We start from the raw sequence: 15606 nt of genomic DNA on the forward strand, positions 1-15606 counted from the left end.
TTCCCTACAAACACATGCAACAAGCACTGAAACTAAGAGGCAATAAGAAGCAGGATATGGGAGGCTCATGGGCCTCTGACGTCCACCTACATCTCCAAGAAGGAACTTGATACCACAAATGCAGACTGGTCAGGAACCTGTGTGCGATTCAGGAGTCTGTGTGCAGATCCCAGAGTTCCTGTTAAGAAACAGGTGTAGTGGAGGATCCGCACAGGTGAGCTGGTAATCTCATATCCAGACTATTCACAGAATGATAGGAAATGTGGGCTGGAAGGGACCACAGGAGGTCACATCTTGTCCAACCTCCTGCTCAAAGCAGGACCAGCCCCAACTACATCATCCCAGCCATGGCTTTTGTCGAGCTGGGCCTTAAAAACCTCCAAGGATGGAGAGTCCACCACCTGCCTAGGTAACCCATTCCAGTGCATTATCACCCTCTTAGTGAGAAAGTTTTTCCTAATATCCAACTTGAGCCCATTGCTGCAACTGGAGCCCATTGCTCCTTGTCCTGTCATCTGCCTCCACTGAGAACAGTCCAGCTCTGTCCTCTTTCGAACCACTCTGCGGGGAGGTGAAGGCTGCTATTCAATCCCCCCTCGGTCTTCTTTTCTGCAGGCTAAACAAGCCCACTTCCCTCAGCCTCCCCACAGTCTATAGGATAATGGGATCATCATTAGCTGCTGATCATAATTGCTAGGACCAATTAACGTTTCACATTGCATGGGTTCGAAGAGCTGCAGAACTGGAATGCGAATGGAAGCACATAAGACAATTCACTTGTACGCACCAGCACATTTTTCAGTTCAGCCTGAAATACCACCAGCAAACTTTTGTCATATCAAGTAATTATAATAAATCTATTAATGCGTACCACTGACAGGTTGTCTGCGTAGTGCAGATTGGGGACCGCCGTCTTGGACAGATCTACTCCAGGCCTCCAACCCTGCCAGGGGACCTACTCTTGAGCGCACGTCCTTCATCCACTCCAAACCTGAAAATGTAGCAATGCAGAGATATCCTCTCATGGTGCACTCAAATACATCAATACGGGAGAGCTTGACCGTGACCATGAGAGGGGTTTCACTGCTGCCTTTCCTGGTGTACATATGCATTGCAAGAGCAGGTGGGACATGATACAGTGTAGGCATAACCCTTGGGCTCCAAGCATGATAGACGGGTAAACAGAAGGCCTGTTAGGTGGTCATATACTGCAGCAATGGAAACCATATGAATACCAGAGGGGGAATTTGATTGGAGATAGGACCAGGCTGCAAAAATAAAATGTTGGTTCTTCTGCATTCAGGGGTATTGGTTCAAACCAGTAGTTCCTGACAGCTGCCAAGCCCAGATCCAAATCCAAGCTCAGCTGATTAAGCCTCTCCCTTCCCCACCAAACAAATGCCAGAGTGTTCACACCCAGCATCCTGGTCCTGCCATCATGTGCACACCCCGGCCACATGGCCAAGACTATGGGTCACATCCAACTCCTAGTAAATCCCATGGAAAAACCCTTGGAGCCTGCAATGGGAGTTGGAGCAAACTTTATAGGATCTGACAGATACCCCTGAGTGAGAACATATATTTTTTTTAAACCCTAGACTATCTAATGGCACTGAAATTACACATGGAGACTTACCAGCCCACCATATATTATCTACATTGTTCATGCCGTTATACAAAGTTCCAAACCTGTAACAGCCTGCTGATTAATATTTAACTCGCCGTTTTTATCTGCCCTGTGTGCGCTTCATGCTAGGGAATGATGCTGATCAAATTGTGCACGTTATCTGAAGCACATAAAAAGAGCTAATGTGTCTAGAAGCACAGGACCCTGAGGAACATTAAGATAAATGGGGAGGGGAGGGGGCAGGGATCAAGTTAGCCGCTTGAAGGAAACCACAAGCACGCTACTTCTGGTGCTGCATTAAATATATGCTATCTTGCACTTAGTTGCAAGGGTTTTTTCTAATGGAGCAGGCACGTAGAATGAGCCTGGGAGTTTATCATGTAAAAAGAAGGATGAATTCAAGATGCATGCAGGTGGGAAAATCTGGGAGGAGCTGTATGCATATTTAGCTATCTCTGACATGCCTTTATGTGTGTTTTTATTGTCACCCTAGTTTGACTGATCTGAATTGAGCAAGAGCAAGGGCCCAGGTTACAGTCAGAGTATCGGGTAGCCCTTTTACATCTGGAAGGGATTTTGATAAAGGTTCTTCCAGACTGTAACAGACAGTTTAAAAGCAAAATCTGATAAATAGCAAATGTTTAACAAGTCAATAGGAAGCTGCAATTGCTAGAACATGTGGATCAAACCATTTGGGTGTTGCTGTATGGCCAAATCCTTTCAAATTACACACACACACACACACACACACACACACAACTAGTTACCATCTGTGCCTTTGAAAACTCTGGCTATGAGCCGGTGACTGTCAGTCCCTACCAGCGCACACTGGTCTTGACACAGTCCTACATCTAGCTACCAAATCTTCTCCAAGCCTCACATACAAAACCCCTTTGTTAAAGTGCCTTAGCAAGCAAAATATTCTGGCGTAGCAAGTCACGCATCCTTGCGCCTGCCTGAGTTCAGGCAATTTCACTTCCACAAGCAATCCCGTATGCTAATATGTTGAAACAACCATTAAAATAGACACAGCTATGTAATGGGGGAAAGATCAGAAGTGACCAAAAAACCACCAGCAGCCCTAAGGGACTCCTGCCTATAGCAGAGATAATGCAGGCAGCCAAGTCTTGTGTATTTAGAGCTAGACTGGTGTTTTGGATTAATTTTAAGGCAGTTCTTAAAGCAGCTCACTCTTGCGAAGATGAATTTTGCCTCCTTGGCCAAGGTGATCTCTTAAAAATCTCACTCGCTATTTTTCAATCTCTCACTCATTTAAAACTGTCATCACTTGCAAGCTCTGGGGTAGTCTGGGAAGACAATTGCTTTTTCTCCTCCTAACCAGTTGTGCATCATCACAGTCCAGCTCCCGGTCGGGGAGCGACTGCGATTTGGTGTTACGCTTGGGGGATTGCAGAGGGGGGATATTCATTTCTTCAGAAATGTAGTGCCCCAGATTAATAACATCCAACTAAGTACAGAACAAGCAGCTTTACCAGATATGCTTATTCACGCCTGTGGGTCTGCCTCAACTCAGGCGGATTGAAAATTAAATTTTTGACTCAACGATTTGTGTATTTATGTTCACGACAGAGATTGAGACAAAGAAAGAAGTGCTTGCTTCCCTGAAATTTTTCAATTGTTTGTCAAAACCCCAAATACATCTTAAAAAATGTAACTCTTGTGACCAAAATGCAAAGTGTTTCCATTTGGCTATCCTGCTGCAGCACCTCACAGGACCTGGGATTCAGTTTTCTTAAGACCCTTGTCGCCCTCTTGCAGCTAGCTCCCCAAATGAGGGATGTCTCCTGTGATGCAACCACCTCCCTTCACCATGATAAATGGCCATATGGGACATCACAAGAGATATAGTCCCACTAGGGAGCCCAGACTAGAGAGGAGAATATGGCCATGAAGCACTCAAACTATAATCTCCAAGTAAAAACATTTCAGTTTGCAGCCAAAATAATGCTGTTTTCTATTTTTTTCTTGTTTTTTTGCCAAGAAGTCTAAATTTTCCACAAAGAAGAAGGAGCGCTTTCTGGTCAACTCTCACCTCCACCCAGCCCTGGAGAAATTCTGCTGAAGAGATCATCGGGTAGCTTTGTGTGCATGCCTACTCTACCCTTGGCGCCCCTGGCCTAGACCATACCCAAGGGTGATTGCTATCACGGGAGATTCTGCAACAACAGATTCTGTCCTGCAGACATCGGGCTGATGTGTCCTCTCCTTTAGATCAATGAACACTCATCAGGTTGCAAATCACTACAGTCCTCGTGCAGATTCAACAGGTGCCAGACCCTGGCCAAGACCATCGATTTCGCCCAAGCCAACAGCAAGAGTAAAGGTTGAGTTCTCCGGGAAAACCGGCTATCAAAAAACTTCCAATTAACTGTTGTCAAAGCCTGGCAGATGCAACCTAACCATCACTTTGAAAGACGCTCCAAAATCCTGGCTCCGCTAAAGTCAGTAGTGAAACTCCCACTGAGTGCAACAGAATCAGCATTTCGCCCACAGTACCTTGGGTCAACCTCCAGCATTTTCTGGGCCTGACCTACTCCCCTTTGAAATGTGTGTGCACTGCAGGGGAGCTCTGGGTAGAACCAAAACCTTCACGTTGGTATTTTATTTCATTAGTCAGGCATTATTCACTCCGCTTCCCACCCTCCATAATATCCTGAGGGTAAATCACCCAGCTAGGCGACATCCTGCAGCACCCAGAGTAATAAAAATAACCTACCTCCTATCTTCTTTCTTAGGCATCTGGCACGGATCTTAGTCACCCTGGAATCCAAAGCAAACCCATACCCAAGTAGTCAGATGATTCCCACTCGGAAAAAAGGGTCTGCAAGATGTTCACCAACTGGCTCATCGCTTGGCTTTAAACCGGTCAGACATCTTGTGAGTGCTTTAGTTTGCCTACCCATCAAATGGGGATCGTTATAGTTACCCACCTTTGGAAAGTGCCTTAACATCCCTGGGCGAGAGACTCTCTGTAAAAGCAAAGTATTTATTATTTGGCTGTTCCCGACGTGTCTCAAAGCAGCATGTAAAGATGGGCAGGATGCTGCCGGGCTCTACAGAGATCTTTCTCAAGCTGCTTCTCTGCGAAATTGTGCTGAATTTTCAGTGAATATTTTTTATCCTGGGGAAAAACACCTAATGCAGGATTGGAATGACTGATGCTTTCTCTTCAACGCGTGCCCTGAACCAGATTGTATTTGCGGTTGCTCTGTTGCAAAGGTAGCATGGCTGCACTGAAGACACCGGAGTCGCTTAGAGCGACACATAGGCAACCCAGGTTCATTGGGGCTGACCCGTTATCATGGAGAACTGCATTTAGCCCTTCTCATGCATACTACTGAGGGAGACAATTGCCTGTTATCACAGCTGCTTTGGACCCACACTTCCAAATGCATATTTGCACCTTTGGAGCCTGAAAAATTCATTTCAGTGGAAATATCACATGAGAAAGGGGACCAGGATTTGGCCATTTGAACAGGGAAAAAAAAAATCACAAGAACACACGACTTTACACTTCCAGCGATGACAGAATTGCCCGGAGGAGATCGTGCCTTGCACAACCTTGGGTACCTTCACGTCCAGCTCCAGGTGGAACCAGAAAGCACGGGGACAACCATGAAAATGAGAAAGACATTTGAGTTTTTCACTTATGCAATTTTTCTCCAACCTCTATGAAAAATAAATAAATCTCAGGTTGGGTTTGGCCAGGGTTCGGCGGGTGAAGTTTCTGAGCAGTTGCATTGTTTTATCCAAACCAAGTTCACCCGGGCATGGAATAAAATCATTCCACCAGTGGAATGTGAAGCCTAAAGGTACCTGTTTTGCAATAGATGCTGCTTTCTACCCAAGCAGGTCTGGGATAGTGTTCAGAGTTTTTTGCTCCATCTCTGTCCAGGCTAAAGGAAAGACCACACACAAGTTTATTTCAGGATGCCAGGAGCTGCGCTCAAAGCATTTGGTTTACATTAATTATGTCTGGACAAAAAAAAGAGAGAGAGAGAGAGAAAGAAAGAGAGAAAGACTGGAAAGAAAGCCGTGAAGATACAGGGATGGAAGGAGGTTTACACATAGTTCTGATAAGAACTGCTCAGACACAAAATGAAGATTATAGCGGCATGCTTCATGTCTTAACACCTACTGCTCGGAGCCCTCTTGAAAAACAGAATAATGTATCTCAGCTTAACACAAGCATCCTGTATGGAAGAGCCAAAGCAGCAGAGCTCTTCAGATAGCAATAATAAAAAGAGAGGTTCACTACTTTTCAAGGACACTAATGGGATTCAGGGATGCTAATAACTTTTTTATCCCCCTCCGCTGCCTCCTCCTCTGCCGAACAACAAAAAAGCCTCCAGGAAAGACTGGGAAAAGGTAAAACAAATGCTGTGCCTGGCAGGATGACAAGTACTGGGAGTTGCTGTGGAATGAGAGCAGAAGTCAATGAATTAAAAAAAAAAAAGATGGAAGGAGATGACAAATGAATTCATTAAAAAACCTCCTTTCACTTCTCCAGATGGACTAACAGTACCAAAAGCCCTATAGTGCCCTGCCGCTATATCCACTTCACACAGGGGGAATCGGGGTTCTTGGCCAAACCATTAATTCTCACTCAATGCCTCAGTTTCCTAAAAGGCTTGTACATGTGCACCCACCCAATGGGCCACCTCGTAAAACAACGGAGAATGGAAACCAAACCCTCTCTGCCTTCATCTCCCCCAAAAGAAAAGGCCAACCTACTCCATGGGCCTGATGAAATGAGAGTTTTCCCAGCCTCTCCTAACCTGAAGAAGAAGGAACTGGGATCTGAGAACTGGGATCTGAGAACTGGGATCCCTGGCCCTTCTCCGACAAGGGCAATGCTTCGTCTTCCCATAGCTGGAAGGAGGATGCACCCCAACCGCATACTAATTCACCTACCTTTCAAGGCATCGCCCACTCTCAATGCAGACCCCCCCAAACCCCAGGCAGAAGAGCAGAGTGCTGGCATCTCCATGCCGCCGACTTCTAAATGAAGGCTCCATAAAAGCTCTCCCACCAATGGAGCACAACCTACCATGCCTGATGCTGCAAGCCCAGGCGTGGGGGGAAAGTCCACCTGTAGAGACCTCACTTCCAGCCCGTCTGACCCGTAAGCTGATTCTGTGGGCTCATAGCTTCACTCCTACGTGCCTCAAGCCCATGAGCCCACCCCTCGTTTGGGAATGGCTGTCCAAGGAGCTACTGGAGGCTGCCAAATCTTCTCCCACGCCCAGGACCATTGTTGGAAGGAAGCCACTGAAGTGCATCAGTTAAAGAGGATGCAAAGCAACCACCTGGATGCCTGCCAGCAGGTGGTGAAGCAGAAGGGCATCCATTAACTCCTCATGGCAAGAGCTGAGCCGAGGCAAAAGTTGAGTGAAGTTACCCTTCCAGGACTGCAGTTACAGGCACCTGTTCAGCATCCCTCAAAGCCAGTGGTCTTCAGCTAACCCGACGTGCTTCTTACATCGTGTATGTACTAGGGTAATTCTTACAAGGCGTAGGCATATCAGGGTCCCATTGGGCAAGGTCCAGTACAAACACACCCAAAAGAACGGTCCCTGCCCCGAAGAGCTTGGGTCGGTCTATACAAGAAGACATCCCCGTGTACCTCTTGTGGAGGAGTCCCCTGTGAGGCCACTTTATTCTGGAATAAAACCTGCTTTATTCCCAAATACTGAGCAGAGCCTCTCCTTAGCCCAGCCTCTGTTTCCAGAGCAAATTGCCTGCAATGCAATGGCGTTCAGTCCAGAATCGAGCATTCCTGCGGGGAGATGGCCTGAAGAAGCTACAGCAGCGTGTGCTTCGACGGCTGCCCCAGTCTGCTTTGCTGTGTCGACAAACTGGCCCGCTAAGCCTGCTGAATAGGCAGCAAGGGAGCCAAAGTTATGAGGAAGGTCAGCCCTCCAACCTCCTGGCCTGAGCGAGATCCAGCTCTCCGTGAGCTACTGCTTTCCGTGCGGTACTTCACCCTGCACTTCCACGCCTGGGGAAACTTGAAATCCCACTGCTTCGTCCCGGCAGCTCAAGGGGTCCCAGCAGGTCACAGGCCTGAGGCTGGCCGGACCCACGTCAGAGGTGATTAATTTATCAGGCTTTTGACGCCCACCACTCCCTGGGAGAAAAACAATATCCCAAATTCCATGCCTTCCCCACCCACCAGCTGTGTCTGGAGGAGGGAGGATGTTCAAGAGCTGCTCGCAAAAAGCTGCTTGATATATGGCAACAGGGACTGGGACAGGGCCAGCCGCAGAGCGTCCGGTGGCCCAAGGAACGGGTCTGAGTGGGAAGCGTTCCCAGCAGGAACTGCTCTGTAGCAGGCACCAGAGGCAGCAAAGGCCGCGTGGATGAGCACAAGCTTTCCCCGGCACCAACGTGACCCACCCGCACGTCCAGCCTTGCACTGTGAACGGCAATCCATGCAGTCGCTCAGCTAAAAAAGCAAAACCCAGCAGGTACACAAGCCTAAGGCACGAGCGCAGGACTCCGGGGACCAAAATCTCCGGTGACGGGCTGCAAATCTCCGACAGACACCAGGAGGAAGCGCTCCGTCTCGCCTGAGCGGCGAGCAAACCACAGAATTGCTTGTCACCTGGGAGCTTGTTTTCATTTTAATTGAGCTGTCGGTGATTAAGGCCTAATTAAATTTGCATTACTCTGTATACATCGGCGAGTTACGCCAGGCATTTCAAGTGACACTTTAACAAAGTCATCATCATCAGCGGGGGGGACTTTGCAGGAAGGTCAGAGATGGGGAGAGATCGTCGCAAATCAGCTCAGAGACACGTATTCAGAGGAATATGCTAGTGATTTCTGAATACGACCCTCTTCCCCCACTTTTCCCATCATAGATTTCGAGAGCAGTGACTGCAACGAGCACAGTGATGTCATTCAGATGCTGAAAAGCACTCGTGCAGTGGACAGCCAAAAAGCAGGAGAGATTTTTCATCTCCCTCCCGCCTGCCTTTCCCCCTGAATTTCAGTAAAGGGCTGAAAGCCCTGGTTGGAGCCAGGCATAACACAGGCAAGCTTTCCCTTGATGAAGCCTTGCCAATGTACGTCAGTTCTGACCCGCAACACCCTTTGTTACTCCAGTCCTGAGACCTCGCAGGGCTCTGCCAGCGCACCTCAATCATCCTGAGCGGAAAAACCCACCTCTGCTTCTCCAGCCCTGGGCTTGTCCCAAGCGCGGATTGCCAAGCAGAAAGGCAGATGGAAAGGGATATGGAGGAGACGATGGAGCCAGCATTTGAACTCAGGCCACTAAAAGGTGAAAGGCCAGTGTATTAAAGCCGTTGCACTGATAAGCCCTCTGGCCCAAAAGGGACCCAAACTTCCCCGTGACGTCAGACCATTTGCATAAGAAGAAAAAGACAGGGGAGGCAGCCCGTTATTTATTTGAAAAGGTCACGACTGGGCTGGAATACACAAAGTTGGATCCGCATCATCTGGACTAGGCCAGTGTCTCCTCGAAAGAGAGATTTCGTGATCCATCTCATTTGTTCACTGTGGCATTTTCATCACAGTAGTTCTCCTTATGCAATTACATAAAAAACATCTAATGAAATCTCTGTGACACAAAACATGAACATTTATATTGGCCTCCCCGTGCCGTGGAGTTGATCTTGGCTCGGATGCCCAGACAGACATTCTGCATTCTTCAGAGATTAAGCATTGAAGTGTTCAGGAGGAACCCAGCTGCCTTCTCCCCCTGTAATCGCTCCACTAATTCCAAACACATGGTAGCTGTCCGACGAAAGGGGAATACATATATTATCTGTGCACACGCATTACATATCTATGCTCATCTATACACACAGGCATTACATAAATATAGACGCTATGTATGAGCACATGTACGCGCTACGTATGCCCACGTATGCAAATCCAGGATGCTAAGCACGTTTGCTTGGCAAATAACATACCGAGTATAAAGAAAGTACTTAAGCAAAATTGTTAAGAAAATAGCCAGCATGATGAATAACGGTCCCGTTCAGATGGGGATCCAGACCTCTAGTAATGCCTGGAGCACCCCCAAGCCCAACCCTGTAACGTTTTGATGATATCATCTCTCCGTGTCGACAGAGCGCCTCGCCATCACTTTCAGTTTTTCGACCCATGAAATGTCAGGCCCCAGTCAAAATAAACACGCCCGGGAGGTTCTGGGCATTGGAAATCTAGTCCTGCCTTTTTTTTCTCCCCCCCCCCAAACTTTCCTTTTACATATTCTTCTGTCTTCCATTTCAAAAATAGGTTGGTCTTTAAAAAAAGAATAGGTGGTCAGACTGCAATACTTCTTGGTTTTCTTACACAAAGATTTAGGGGAGTAGGATGGTCCAGTGATCAGGGCACTAATTAGGAGGGCCAAAACTCTGCTCTGCAACAGATTCGCTGTTTGGCCTTGGGCAAGATACACAACCTCTCTGTACCTTGGCTCTGTGTCTGTGTAAAGGAGATAACAAGACTGCTCCAACTCACAGGGGCAAGGAAGATGAATGAATTGATAACTAATGTGTCCAGCTGGTACAGTAATGGGGTGCAGAGGAGTACAGTAAGATTGGAGAGGTTAAATATAAAGATTAGGGAGGGGCTCATAGACGTTTAAAGAGCATGTCACAGGATGGGCTTCTAGCCTCTTGTTATCTGTGGAATAGCAACAGCATGGGCAAGGACTGTGTCCAAATCTTACCCCGTCTCCTCCCATTATGTTTCTCAGCCCAGCTTTTGCCTCCTGTCCACCCAGCTATACTCCTCCTGCTCTGCTCCCATCCCATTCAGTTAATGCCACCCTCTCGTCTCCAGGCTTCCTGACACGCACCTCACCCTGCCCTGTGCATGCAGAACATAGCTGATGCGACGCTCCCTTGGTCCTCGCCCTGGTGAGATCACTCCGCTCTTGAGTGCCCTCTTTTCTCACCACCTCAAGTTCAAGCTTTGTATCCTCGCCTCCAAATCTCTACCCCACCCTCTTCCTGCCTACCTTGACTTCACTGCCCCCACTTCCTCCACTTCTGCAGCATTACCAGCCTTGGTCCTCCATCCATCAGCTTCTCCCCAAATTGTCTTCTGACACTTGAAAACACCCCCCCGGCAAACAACAGACTGGAACTGCAAATCTCTGGCAAAGCAAGTGATTACTATTCACATGCAACACCCAGCCTGCTCGCACTGACCCGCGCTCAGGCCTTGCAAACTGAAGGCCAAATCCTGGCATTGTCCTTACTCAGCGTTTACTCGGGCAGACTTCCCACTGACTCAGTTAAAAAATGTTGAGATCTTTGGAGAAGAAGCTGTAAATAGTGGTTGAGTTCGGGTAAAAGTTGAGCAAAGCAAAGCAAAGAAGAGAAAAAGCCTGAAATTGCCTACTCAGTACAGTCCTGGCCAAACTGGCCCTCAAAGAGCTGATCCTCTGTCCTCAAATGAGGTTCAATGGTCTTTTTTTCATAGGCCCATCATGTCTCAGTAGAAATACTCAGCGATGGTTGACCATTGCTCTCATTGACATCCATGGGAGTTTTACAAAGGGACTAGTGTTAGATATAGTGGGTACGTCTACACGTGCACTGTTACTGCGCAGGAAACAAAAATAACGACACAATATGGGCGCGTGTCTACACGTGTGCACCTGTACAGTGCAATAACTATGGTGACTTTAACTGACTCGAGAGTAAATTTGGTCATGCAGGTAGCAAATTTACTCCCGAGTAGTTACTGCGCAGTAAGGCATGTATAGACGCCTTACTGCACAGTAACCCTGTTTGTGAGTACTGACTTGGGGATAACTTTACTCCCAAGTCAGTGCACACACGGTGTTACTGCACTGTAATGCCTACACATGTAGATGCCAGTCTAAAAAACGTTTATGGTGCAGAACTTACTGTGCAGTAAATGCATGTGTAGACATGCCCAGTGCCTCTGGAAATCTCACCTAGTGACTCCCCTGGGTGCAGAATTAGCCAGCATTGGGCACTTCAGAGAGCCCCTTCCCTCAGGCCTTGAGAGTAATAATCACCAGGGCTGAGAACAAGTGAATGAAAGAACCTGCAGGTTAATGCAAGCGTTGAATGCAGGTGTTGGCAATGACCTTGATGTTCCCATTTTCCCTGCCCTCTCTGCATGCCACAAAACAACCTCTACCGAATCGGGTGGCCTCTGCTGGCGAGTGATCCAGGACTGGGCTAGCAGCAGGGGCAGCACATCAGGACAGAGGTACATTGAGGCACAGCCCGTTACAGGGATACAAAGGGAGTTCTGGGTCAAGACGGATGCTCCTTGCAGAGATGAGCAATGAGGGACATACAGCATTTCTCACCATTGTGCAAGGCTCAAGCCAAAGACTTACACAACCTCTGAAGACATAAAAATGACATACCTCAAACCTGGCTGGAGGGTTCAGACACCAGTTTGGTTGAGGAAAGAAACCAACTGTTACAGTAAAGCCCTTGTTGAAATAGTAATTACACAGCCACCCAGCCCATGACTGCGGGAGTGACACCTTCAGCTGCCTGTCCCTCAAAGCTCAGCCACATAACTTCTTCTACCTATTTATCCAGCCCCATCATCAGTAGGATCAGGATTTTGCCCGCTGCCATGGTGTCAGAAGACAGGACTGAGATCACGGTGCATGTATGACACGTGGTGCTGAATCTGGTTTTCCTTTGCTTGTGCATCCCCATTGACTGTAACAGAACTGCAAGGGGCAGAGAGTAAGATTTGTCACAAGATTTGCAATTCCCTGAAACACAGCGATCCTGCTGCTCTCTTCAGCAGCTTCCCTTTTAAATATCCGCCCTTCAAGACAAACCTGGATGTTGCAACGCCCTGACTTCACTATGATTTCATGACCCTTCGGGCAAGGTTTGCGGCAGACATGATGAGAAAATAGGACAATCCAGTCCATGCGAATGCAAGGAGACATCCGCAGTGACCTCGGGAAGGTATTACAAACTGTGTGGCTACAAGTTTCAGTACGAATAGATCTGTGTCAGGCCACTGCTCACTACTTTCACAGCTGGGAAGGAAGAAAGGCCAGGCAGGAGTTTAGGCATCAAGCAGCCAGCTAGTGGGGCAGTAAAGGTAGATTCAAAAAAAGGCATGCAGTTGGTCATTGAAGCAATCATGGTGCCATATGAGTAGTGTGTGTGTAGTAAAGATAAGCTGAAGTGATACCACACCCTTGAGAAGAAAACACTCCAGATTGCCCGGTTCAAAGGCTCACTAATTGCCCTGTAAACACAGGGGGATTTCTAAGGGATGCAGCCAAAGAAAACATATAGCATAGAAAGACAAGGGAACAGCAATGACCCTTTACATAAGGCCATCCTACACTGTTCTCAGTAGCACATAACCAACATCCATTGACAGCTAATGAACATCAGTGCAAAGCTATACAGATAACACTATGCAGCTCCCTGGACTGCTGAGAGATCACTCAAGACAAGAGGGCGTGCAAGAGCGCTTGCCATGAGAGGTACAGGTCATGCCTACAGAGACAAGCACAAATATCAGCTTGTTGACAGCTCCTCACCCAGAATCAAGGGCCTTGCCTTTCCCCAGCAGGAAGGGGCTGTTTTCAACACAAAAACATCAGGGAAATGGTCACTCTGTAAAACATTGAGCCGTCACCTTGAAAAAGGCAATGGCCTTTTTGGATAACTAAAGCTGGGGCTTTCAAAGGGCGTAAGAAAGTCTTTGGGACTTGGTACCAAACTGGCTTGAGGTTTCCCTGAAGCCCCATGCTAATAAGGTCACCTCATCACTGGTCAGGGACAACCTGCAGCTCGTGTAGAGCAGTGGTCTTCAACCTTTGCTCACTTGCAGACCCCTTTGGAAATGTCAGGATGCGGACCCCTCTGAACTGTACACGTGGGCATTCACATACTTTTGATTGATCGTAGTCTTCTTTTGCAGACCCCTTAGACATAAGTTTGCAGACCCTGGGGGTCCACAGACCACAGGTTAAAACCCACTAGAGTAGAGCGTGCAGGGAACGGAGGGACTGCTGTGTCTGCTTCTACAAAGCAACCTTGGAGGGAAGTTTTAAAGCCAATTAGAGCATCCACTATGTGGAGCTTTTTGATGATGCCTACAAAGGCAATTATGCTACAGGGACAGGCCCGAGAAGAAATCCCAGATCCGACCCTGAAACCAAAGATCGGGTAGTGAGATCTGACCTCTGGATTTGGCTCTTACCGACTAGTAGACATGGTCACTATAGAGATGCATGGACACCTTTAAGAAACCTGGATGCTTATCTTGCTGGGGTGATCTGACCCCAGCTGACTTCTTGCCCCGGGGCAAGGGGGCTGGACTGGTAAAATCCCTTCCAGCCCCAATGTCTATGAAATCTATGGGTGAGAGGTTTGAAATCAGAACTACATCCCGTCTCCAACCAATTCATCCCATTATTTTACTTAAGCAGGCATGGAAAGGTGAAGCAACTTGCCTAAGGTTGCAAAGTGAGTCAGTAGCAGGCCTGAACCTAACCACTAAATAATGTTTCTGTCTCCAATGAAAAGGTAGGTGGCAAGAACTCTAAAAAACCATGCGTCCTTATAAAAAAAAAAGAAAAATCAGCCTGAAATATCCTGAAAGGAAGGCGCACGAAGTGTGAAACCCGCCCAGCGGCCTCTCATTCGAGGTGAATATTGCCTGCCGCCAGCCTGGCAAAGGAAATGCTTCAAGCCACAAGGTAACGTGCGACTAACCCCAAATCCTCTCCCCCTCACGGAAGGTTTCCCCTCCGTCCACAGCCCCCCAGTCCCTTTCGGTGCCCTCGTTTTAAGGGTGGAACATTTTTGACATACTACAAACCATCAGCAAAAACAAGATGTCAGCCCCGTAATTGCTTCTGGCGTTGATACCGTCAGGGCGCGGGACAGCTCCAAGAATAACAAGGGGGAATGTTAAACAAACAGCAGCCCATTTCTCATGTTGCAGCCGGAGCTCCGACGCGAGTCAAGTGCCCCTCGGCCGCTTACCGGCGCTTTTGCGGTCTGTATTTATGATATGTCTGAAAAAGCCCAAGCTTTATCGCCTCTCGCAGAAGCAGGAGAAAAGAAAGGGGGGAGGTGGGGGGGAAATAGCCCCTTCTTCCACTTTCATCAAGGAAACGTCAAACTGTCCAAAAAAAATTGAATGTCATATTTTAGCAAGAAAAACAGCTGTTGTGGTACTTTAAGGCGCATAAGTATTTTTGGCCGGGGCTGCATGTTGTGGATATTGGCTGAGTCAAGGTTAGCTGTTAAAAGGCAGAAATTCTAGACCCTTATGGAGAAACATAGCGTTCCTTTATATTCAGATAATATTTACTCTCCGTCTTTTTGTTGCGTTTTGTTTTCCCGGCTGGAGGTCGGCCGGCGCCCGCATTTGTTTAGCCCGTAGCGGCCTCTCCAGCATTTGGGGGGCACTCCGCAGGGAGCGGGGTGGGTTTGTTTAGAGGCCGGGTTTGGAAAGCGGGATCTGGAGGAACCGCCTGACCCCTTCCTTGCACGGGGAATCCCCTTTAAGAAGTAGTCTGCACCCGTCAGGACAGCTGGCATAAGTCGGTACAGGATCGCGCAGTTAGACAAGGTGATATTTTGCATGGCCTGAACTGAAGAAGGCAGCCGGGTCACATTCAGATGCCTCCTGGGGCATTTTGAGATTGACCAGCTAAACCCTGCCGTGCTTTCCACGCATGCAAGGGAGTTAGGAGCGCGGATTTCTTCTTCCCTGCAAAGCCAGCACAGGCCCTATGTAGAGACAACGCATCTTCATTATTTTCTGAAACCCCCTCTGCAGCCAGTGCTGTGCCCTCGACCACCATTGTCTGAAACACCCTCTGCAGCCAGTGCTGTGCCCTCGACCACAAGATAATACCCCTTAAGTCTAATTTAGGCATCTTGAATCCCCCTGCATCTCTGCTAGCACCCCTCAACCCGAGCCCAGAAGAACCCTGCTCT

General features: G+C 48.0%; 1 protein-coding gene across 3 annotated transcripts in view; it reads right to left on the reverse strand.

Moving 5' to 3' along the window:
- Positions 1–15606, reverse strand: part of ADAMTSL2 (ADAMTS like 2) — a 130258-nt gene that overhangs the window by 80234 nt on the left and 34418 nt on the right. The window contains exon 1 of one of the 3 annotated variants that reach the window (XM_025211296.1): positions 6699–6766. The exons of the other annotated variants lie outside the window; for them this stretch is intronic. The gene's annotated coding sequence lies outside the window, so the exon portion shown is untranslated. Of the gene's footprint in view, positions 1–6698; positions 6767–15606 lie in introns of those variants that run through there. 3 annotated transcript variants of the gene reach the window in all.

The sequence above is a fragment of the Alligator sinensis genome, unplaced genomic scaffold (assembly GCF_000455745.1).
Source record: "Alligator sinensis unplaced genomic scaffold, ASM45574v1 scaffold829_1, whole genome shotgun sequence".
Lineage (NCBI taxonomy): Eukaryota > Metazoa > Chordata > Crocodylia > Alligatoridae > Alligator > Alligator sinensis.